General features: G+C 47.3%; 1 protein-coding gene across 8 annotated transcripts in view; it reads right to left on the minus strand.

Annotated features, from left to right (window-relative positions):
- EPB41L1 (erythrocyte membrane protein band 4.1 like 1) overlaps positions 1–678 on the minus strand; it is a 140290-nt gene extending 139612 nt beyond the window's left edge. For 3 of the 8 annotated variants that reach the window (XM_056549949.1, XM_056549951.1, XM_056549948.1), the window contains exon 1: positions 360–678. The gene's annotated coding sequence lies outside the window, so the exon portion shown is untranslated. The remainder of the gene's footprint in view (positions 1–359) is intronic. The other 5 variants (XM_056549956.1, XM_056549955.1, XM_056549954.1 and 2 more) reach the window with 2 other exon arrangements.
- Between the last annotated feature and the right edge of the window lie 8438 nt (positions 679–9116).

Raw genomic sequence — 9116 nt, forward strand, 5'->3', positions numbered from 1 at the left:
ACGATCACGGCACATCTGTTTATACCTATAGCAGTATTGCAAAAAAAAATTAAAATCCAGCAATTTTCCTGTGGTTGGCCCAGTTATCTTATGTAAAAAATGTAGCAAAAATAACAATATTATTATAAAAATATTACGGATGCTTACGAACATTCTCATAATTGCTCCCAGTCAGCAGGTAAAGGGTTAAAGCACGTAAAGGGTTAAAGCTGGACTATGCAAAAAATTACACATACCCTATATATGTGACAGCGTCCGGTTTAACGTATAAACATGTGTGTGTATATATATGTATATATATATATATATATATATATATATATATATATATATATCCTATACAAAAAGCTGTCACTTACCTGTCAGCAGGGAGAGAGAGAGGGCTTTGGGTGGGTTTCCCTTTAGCGAGCCATAGATCTCTTCTAATACATCCTCCACGGGCAAAGCATAGCAAAATGAGCAATTGTAATATGTGGCGAATGGGAGAAGGGACGAAAAAAACGTGTGCGGGGGCTTATGATGACGATGCCTCCTGTGTGCCCCCGAAATCCTCTTCCTTATAAAATGAATAAAGGAGCTTTAATGCAGCACAGAGAGACACTGCAAAAGGTAATGCTAGCAGAAGAGGTTGGGCAGTGCAGGAAAACAAGGAGGCAGGAGCAGAGAGAGAGAGAGAGAAAGAGAAAGGAGAGAGGGAGGGTGATAGAGAGGGAGAGAGAGGGAGGGAGAAGGGAGGCTGGGCACACCAGAGACAGATCCAGCCTCCAGAGATAGGAAAAAAATATTTTTTGGTGTGTATGCTGGAGTGCAATACATATACATTATGCCCCACCTAGTGCATGTGCCTTATTCAGAGCTGTGCTGCCTGATGTCATGGACTGTCCCCTGCTAATTCATCCAGCTTCCCTACCGTACCCCAGTAGGCTGCAAGGGGTTAATAGCCTCATCTGGATTGCAGGGACTCATGATGACTGCAATCAAGCTAATAGGCTCTGCAGCTGAACTGCTGGCCAAATCCTAGGGCCAATCTATACGTGCAGCAATGCTATGACGCTGCATATATATATATGTGCACATACACACTCCGATCAGCCATAACATTAAGACTATTGACACTTAAAGTGACTCACATTATCTGATTGTTGTCAATTTGGCGGCAAGGGAACATTTAAAGTTGACATATTGGAAGCAGGAATGATAGGCAAGCGTAAGGATCTGAGTGACTTTGACAAGGCCCTAAGGGCTAGATGACTGGGTCACTGCATCTCCGAAACCGTAGGTCTTGTGGGGTGTTCCCTGTATGCATCAGTTAGGGTCATTGCTACCCAAGGTTTACTCGTCTGTCAGAAGGAAGAAGATATTAGGCAGCAAGTGAACATTCATCTCTTAAAGAAGATTCATTGGAAGCAGGAAAAATAGGCAACTGTGAAGATCTGAGCGATTTTGACAAGGCCCTAAGGGCTATGGTAGGTCTCGGTATTTCCAGCATGTACTGGTTAGGGCCCGACCACACTAGGAACTTTGCAGGTGCAGCTGAAATCAATCGGTGCTATGACCGTGAGGACATGCGTTGTTCCCATTAACTGCAATGCAGTCCGATCAGAATTCCGCCGAAAGAATGAACATGTTCATTATTTGATCAAAGCCTTGAACCTGGAATTTCTGCTGTGAAAATTCCACTGTGGAAATTCTGCAGTGTGAACGATGCCATCTTATCTGGTCAGACCCCACAGAGGAGCTACTGTAGAGCAAATTGTTGAAAAGGCTAATGCAAGGCCAAGATGTTTGGTCCAAATGTTTCTTGCCGATGACGTTAACCTGCCATAGTCATCATTATGGGCCTAGACTTTTTGGCGCCCATTATAATATTGACCGACCCCATACATTTGAGTGCAAATTGTCATTCTTTTGGTAACTCGTGGCTACAAAAAAAAAATCCAGAAGCTTTTGGCTTGGATTATGCAAAATACCAAACCCTTATTTAGAAATAAACAAACACTGGACATTCTGGAAAGTGTACGGGTCATGGAAGCAGCTGCATCCTTTGGGGTTAGACCTCCATACAAAGGTTAAATTCCTAACTCTCTAAGGCTATGATCACACGGCGGAATTACCAGGAGACAGGCCAGTACATCAGGAGACGTGGAGGAGGCCATAGGAAGGCAACAACCCAGCAGAAGGACCGCTACCTCCACCTTTGTGTAAGGAGGAGCAGGAGGAGCACTGCCAGAGCCCTGCAAAATGACCTCCAGCAGGCCACAAATGTGCATGTGTCCACTCAATCGGTCAGAAACAGACTCCATGAGAGTGGTATGAGGGCCCGACATCCACAGGTGGGGGATGTGCTTACAGCCCAAAACCGTGCAGGGCATTTGGCATTCACCAGAGAATACCAAGATTGGCAAATTCGCCACTGGCACCCTGTGCTCTTCACAGATGAAAGCAGGTTCACACTGAGCACATGTGACAGAGTCTGGAGACGCCGTGGAGAACGTTCTGCAGCCTGCAACATCCTCCAGCATGGCCGATTTGGCGGTGGGACAGTAATGTTGTGGGTGTCATTTCTTTGGGGGGCCGCACAGCCCTCCATGTGCTTGCCAGAGGTAGCCTGACTGCCATTAAGTACCAAGATAGGATTGTCAGACCCCTTGTGAGACCATATGCTGGTGCGGTTGGCCCTGGGTTCCTCCTAATGCAAGACAGTGCTAGACCTCATGTGACTGAAGTGTGTCAGCAGTTCCTGCAAGAAGAAGACATTGATACTATGGACTGGCCCGCCTGTTCCCCAGACCTGAATCCGATTGAGCACATCTGGGACATCATGTCTCGCTCCATCCACCAACGCCAGGTTGCACCACAGACTGTCCAGGAGTTGGCAGATGCTTTAGTCCAGGTCTGGGAGGACACCCTCAGGAGACCATCCGCCACCTCATCAGGAGCATGCCAGGCGTTGTAGGGAGGTCATACGGGCATGTGGAGGCCACACACACTACTGAGCCTCATTGTGACTTGTATTAAGGACATTACATAAAGTTGGATCAGCCTGTAGTGGGGTTTTCCTCTATGATTTTGAGTGTGACTCCATATCCAGACCTCCATGGGTTCATACATTTGATTTCCATTGATAATTTTTGTGTAATTTTGTTGTCAGCGCATTTAACTATGTAAAGACGAAAGTATTTCATACGATTAGTTCATTCATTCAGATCTAGGATGTGTTATCTTAGTGTTCCCTTTATTTATTTTTTTGAGCAGTGTAGTAATTGCGATTGCACTTTGCCCAAACAACAATGAGCATACACTGTAGGTGTATTGCTAGCCTGACGGATGCCAGGACTAGAGTGTGCAATATACCATAACAAATGATGTACTGTAGATTAGACAAAGTCACCACAGCGTTACCTTGTGTTCCCCTATCTCACCCTCCAACACATTTTGCTCTACTTCCTCAATGTTCGCTATACACCTCCAGTGTATGCTAATTGTTATTTTGGTTATAGTGCAATCCCAATTACTATTCTACATGCACTTATTATTGGCATTTGGACTTTAGGGCTTGAGAAAAATTTAGGTTATGGTATTGTAGGTGTACATATATTTATGTATTTATTTATTTTTACAACTGTATTTATTGATTGTGGTGTAATATACATAAATGTTTTATTTTATTTTATTAGCATAGTGTTATCCATCTATTCCCAGTCATCAATATGATATCTTGCATCCAGCCTTTATATTATTATCCCCCCCCCCCCCCCCAATGTTTTTATTATGTTTTTTATGTTAACATGATTTTATGGAATACTATTGGGGATTTATTTTTTGTTTATATAATACAATGTTTTCTGAACAGTGTGCCTACAGCTTTTGCAAAACTACAACTCCCAGCATGCCCGGACAGCCAAAGGCTGTCCGGGCATGCTGGGAGTTGTAGTTTTGCAACAGCTGGAGCCACACCATTTGGAAACCACTAATATAATATATGATTAAATTCATTTTTCGGTGTTGTGTAGTATTTCTTGAGGGCAAAGTATTTCATAGGGGTACTCCGGTGGGAAACAATTTTTTCCAAATCAACTGGTGACAGAAAGTTAAACAGATTTGTTAATTACTTCTATTAAAAAAATATTAATCCTTCCAGTACTTATCAGCTGCTGTATGCTCTAGAGGAAGTTGTGTACTTCTTTCCAGTCTGACCACAGTGCTCTCTGCAGACACCTCTGTCCATGTCAGGGACTGTCCAGAGTAGAAGAAAATCCCTATAGCAAACCTCTCCTGCTCCAGACAATTCCTAACATGAACAGAGGTGTCAGCAGAGAGCACTGTGGTCAGACTGTAAAGAACTACTCAACTTCCTCTGGAGCATACAGCAGCAGAGTTTTTTTTTTTTTTTTTTTTTTACCATTGTGGTTTGATTATACCAAATAGCGGAACAATGAATGTAGGTTTTTTTGTGAATTGCAAAGTGTAACCCAGATTTTTATATGCTTATTAAATTAGAAAAAAAAAAATCCTACTCTAGGATCACTGTCCAAGCATTCTCACTGAGTCACATTTCCTTCCACAAACATGGAAATCTCTGACAGTAGTTAATTCATTTCCTGCCATGTGACTTTATCAGCAGTCTGTTTTTGTTTACGGCTGCGCGTATTGCAAGTATCCAAGGCGACTATGTGTGACAGTGCCGGCTTGCATGCATTTTTTTTTTTATGAAATAATCTGAAAAATTTGGATGAGTATTGCCATTCATTCTGCAAGTAAATGTACTAAATGAACTCTTGTCCATAGTATAACCACAGCTACTACATCACAATTACAGTGGAATGGCAGATATTGGCCTGAAAATTTTGCTCCTAGTCTTTGTACCTTTAAAAAGTTAATGATCCTTCCCTGTTCTAGCACTACTATTATTCATGGCCATGTCTGTAATTCAAGTATTGTATTATGTAGCCTTTGAATCTTGTTCTTCTAACTTTTGCATTTTGTGCCATACTGTATATATACAATGGTCTATCACAGCCTAAAGATCTCATACGTCTCGTGTTCACGGTATGCATTGAACACAATAATAATGAAGTATGTAGTAAAGTATAAAGAAAACAGGGTGGCACTCACCCATATGCCAATTTTCATTCTGTTATTCAGAAAGGCATCATAGAAAAATTTCCATGCAGTATATATGTGCGTCTTGCTGCATTCAGGTAGGATGCCAGTGTGTTCTGGGAGTGGTTACAGCTGTTTCATGCAAACAGCACTTAAATGGACCATGGTCCGCTGTAGTGCCAATTGCACGAAACAGCTGTAACCATCCAGCTAAGGCTGCATTCACACCTCGTTTTCAGCCTACGGTTGCCGGATCCGGCTGGGGGAGGGGAAAAATGGGCGCTCCCGTACCCCAGCCAGACCTGCGCTGAAATCCATTTACTTTAATGAGCCGACCGGAGTCAAACGGTGACTCCGGTTGGCTCATTTTTGACCCATATCTGGTTTTGTGACCGGACCTAAAACTATAGTATACTACCGTTTTAGGTCCTGCCACAAAACCGGATACTGGTCAAAAATGAGCCGACCGGAGTCACCGTTTGACTCCGGTCGGCTCATTAAAGTAAATGGATTTCAGCGCAGGTCTGGCTGGGGTACGGGAGCGCCCGGTTTTCCCCTCCCTCAGCCTGATTCAGCAACCGTAGGCTGAAAACGAGGTGTGAATGCAGCCTTAGCTGGATGGTTACAGCTGTTTCGTGCAATTGACACTACAGCGGACCGTGATCCGTATAAGTGCTGTTTGCATGAAACAGCTGTAACCACTCCCAGAACACACTGCCAACAAGGTGTGAATACAGCCTAAGACGGGAGTGGTTAGAGCTGTTTTGTGCAATCAGCACTTAAACGGACCACAGTTTGCTGAAGTGTTAATTGCACAAAACAGCTGTAACCACTCCTAGAACACACTGGCGTCCTAGCTGAATGCAGCAAGATGCACATATCCTGCACAGAATTTTTTCCATGATATCTTTCTGCATAAAAGAACGAAAACCAGCATGCCACCATGTTTTCTTTACGCTTTTCTGTATAAGTTGTCACCTTGCAAAATCTCACACGATTGAGCACCACCATGGTATGCATGTATATACCATCAGTGTAAAAGCTGCACAAGGATGGGGAGGAGCACAGCAGTGCTGGCTGGCTACTTCTCTGAAACATTGGGAAGTATGCAGTAAGCTTCTATACTCCCTCTAGTGATGGCTGTCTGTAGTCAGCAATTTATAATATAAGTCTATGTCTAGTCAGCACTAAGACCCAGACCGATTCTCTCTGTGACACATCAAAGGTTTTTTTTTAAGTGACAGACACCCTTTAAATATTGATTAGGTGTCTTAGAACATGACTGGAATAGTATGCCAAGCCAGAAATTTCTCCAGAAGGAAATAATACACATCTGTAGAGCTGTTTTGTGGTAATGCCCCTTGTCAGCACAGAGCAGGGTGGTGGAGACGCCAAATTGTCACAAGACCATTGTCACGATGCCGGCTGGCAGGTAGTGGATCCTCTGTGCCAGAGAGGGATGGCGAGGGCCGTGCTAGTGGACCGGTTCTAAGCCACTACAGGTTTTCACCAGAGCCCGCCGCAAAGCGGGATGGTCTTGCTGCGGCGGTAGTGACCAGGTCGTATCCACTAGCAACGGCTCACCTCTCTGACTGCTGAAGATAGGCGAGGTACAAGGGAGTAGGCAGAAGCAAAGTCGGACGTAGCAGAAGGTCGGGGGCAGGCGGCAAGGTTCGTAGTCAGGGGAGATAGCAGAAGTTCTGGTACACAGGCTTTAAACACACAAAACGCTTTCACTAGGCACAAGGGCAACAAGATCCGGCAAGGGAGTGCAAAGGAGGAGACTAGATATCCAGGGAGCAGGTGGAAGCCAATTAAGCTAATTGGGCCAGGCACCAATCATTGGTGCACTGGCCCTTTAAGTCTCAGGGAGCTGGCGCGCGCGCGCCCTAGAGAGCGGAGCCGCGCGCGCCAGCACATGACAGCAGGGGACGGGAACGGGTAAGTGACCTGGGATGCGATTCACGAGCGGGCGCGTCCCGCTGTGCGAATCGCATCCCCAACGGCCATGACAGAGCAGCGCTCCCGGTCAGCGGGACCGACCGGGGAGCTGCAGGGAGAAAGACGCCGTGAGCGCTCCGGGGAGGAGCGGGGGCCCGGAGCGCTAGGTGTAACAGTACCCCCCCCCTTAGGTCTCCCCTTCTCTTTGTCCGGTAACTGCCTCCCCTGGGATGAGGACACCGGGAAAGGATGGAGGGATTCCTCAACGGCAGGCAGAACAGCAGGAGTAGGAATGGGGAGAGAGGGCAGAGGGCGAGACCTGGCACGGGGCAGTGTGACACCAGGACGAGGGCCATGAGGGGACACAGAGGCTTGCCTGATGGGACTGGGAGGGGGGGAGAGGCATTTCCTGTGGCAGGCAGAGTCCTTAATGACCTTAGGGGGACCGGATACAGGAGGAACCACAGGGTCACGGCAGGGAGTACTGGGAACCGGTTGAAGGCAGTCCTTGGAACAAGAGGGACCCCAACTCTTGATCTCCCCAGTGGACCAATCCAGGGTTGGGGAATGGTGTTGAAGCCAGGGTAGTCCAAGGAGAATTTCGGAAGTGCAATTAGGAAGGACAAAAAATACAATTTCCTCGTGATGAGGTCCGATGCACATTAGGAGGGGCTCCGTGCGGTAACGCACGGTGCAATCCAACCTGGCTCCGTTGACCGCGGAAATGTGGAGTGGCTTGACAAGACGGGTCACCGGAATGCGGAATTTATTCACTAAGGACTCCCGAATAAAATTCCCAGAAGCTCCAGAGTCCAGGCAGGCCACGGCTGAGAGGGGAGAGCTGGCTGAAGTAGAAATCCGAACAGGCACCGTGAGACGTGGAGAAGCCGACTTAGCATCAAGAGACGCCACACCCACGAGAGCTGGGTGCGAGCGTGCGTTTCCCAGACGTGGAGGACGGATTGGGCAATCCACCAAAAAATGTTCAGTACTGGCACAGTACAGACAAAGATTCTCTTCCTTACGGCGATTCCTCTCTTCCAGGGTCAGGCGAGACCGATCCACTTGCATGGCCTCCTCGGCGGGAGGCCTAGGCGCAGATTGCAGTGGAGACTGTGGGAGAGGTGTCCAGAGATCTAAGTCTTTTTCCTGGCGGAGCTCTTGATGCCTCTCAGAAAAACGCATGTCAATGCGAGTGGCTAGATGAATGAGTTCATGCAGGTTAGCAGGAGTCTCTCGTGCGGCCAGAACATCTTTAATGTTGCTGGATAGGCCTTTTTTAAAGGTTGCGCAGAGAGCCTCATTATTCCAGGATAGTTCAGAAGCAAGAGTACGGAATTGTATGGCGTACTCGCCAACGGAGGAATTACCCTGGACCAGGTTCAGCAGGGCAGTCTCAGCAGAAGAGGCTCGGGCAGGTTCCTCAAAGACACTTCGAATTTCCGAGAAGAAGGAGTGTACAGAGGCAGTGACGGGGTCATTGCGGTCCCAGAGCGGTGTGGCCCATGACAGGGCTTTTCCAGACAGAAGGCTGACTACGAAAGCCACCTTAGACCTTTCAGTAGGAAACTGGTCCGACATCATCTCCAAGTGCAGGGAACATTGCGAAAGAAAGCCACGGCAAAACTTAGAGTCCCCATTAAATTTGTCCGGCAAGGACAGGCGGAGGCTAGGAGTGGCCACTCGCTGCGGAAGGGGTGCAGGAGCTGGCGGAGGAGATGGTTGTTGCTGCTGTAGCTGTGACTGTACTTGCTGTAGTTGTGACTGGAGTTGCTGTGTCATGGTGGTCAAGTACGACAGCTGGTGATCTTGTTGGGCGATCTGACGAGCTTGCTGGGCGACCAGCGTAGGGAGGTCAGAGACAACTGGCAGGGGAACCTCAGCGGGATCCATGGCCGGATCTACTGTCACGATGCCGGCTGGCAGGTAGTGGATCCTCTGTGCCAGAGAGGGATGGCGAGGGCCGTGCTAGTGGACCGGTTCTAAGCCACTACAGGTTTTCACCAGAGCCCGCCGCAAAGCGGGATGGTCTTGCTGCGGCGGTAGTGACCAGGTCGTATCCACTAGCAACG

Source organism: Hyla sarda, chromosome 13 (assembly GCF_029499605.1).
Source record: "Hyla sarda isolate aHylSar1 chromosome 13, aHylSar1.hap1, whole genome shotgun sequence".
In the NCBI taxonomy this organism is placed as follows: domain Eukaryota; kingdom Metazoa; phylum Chordata; class Amphibia; order Anura; family Hylidae; genus Hyla; species Hyla sarda.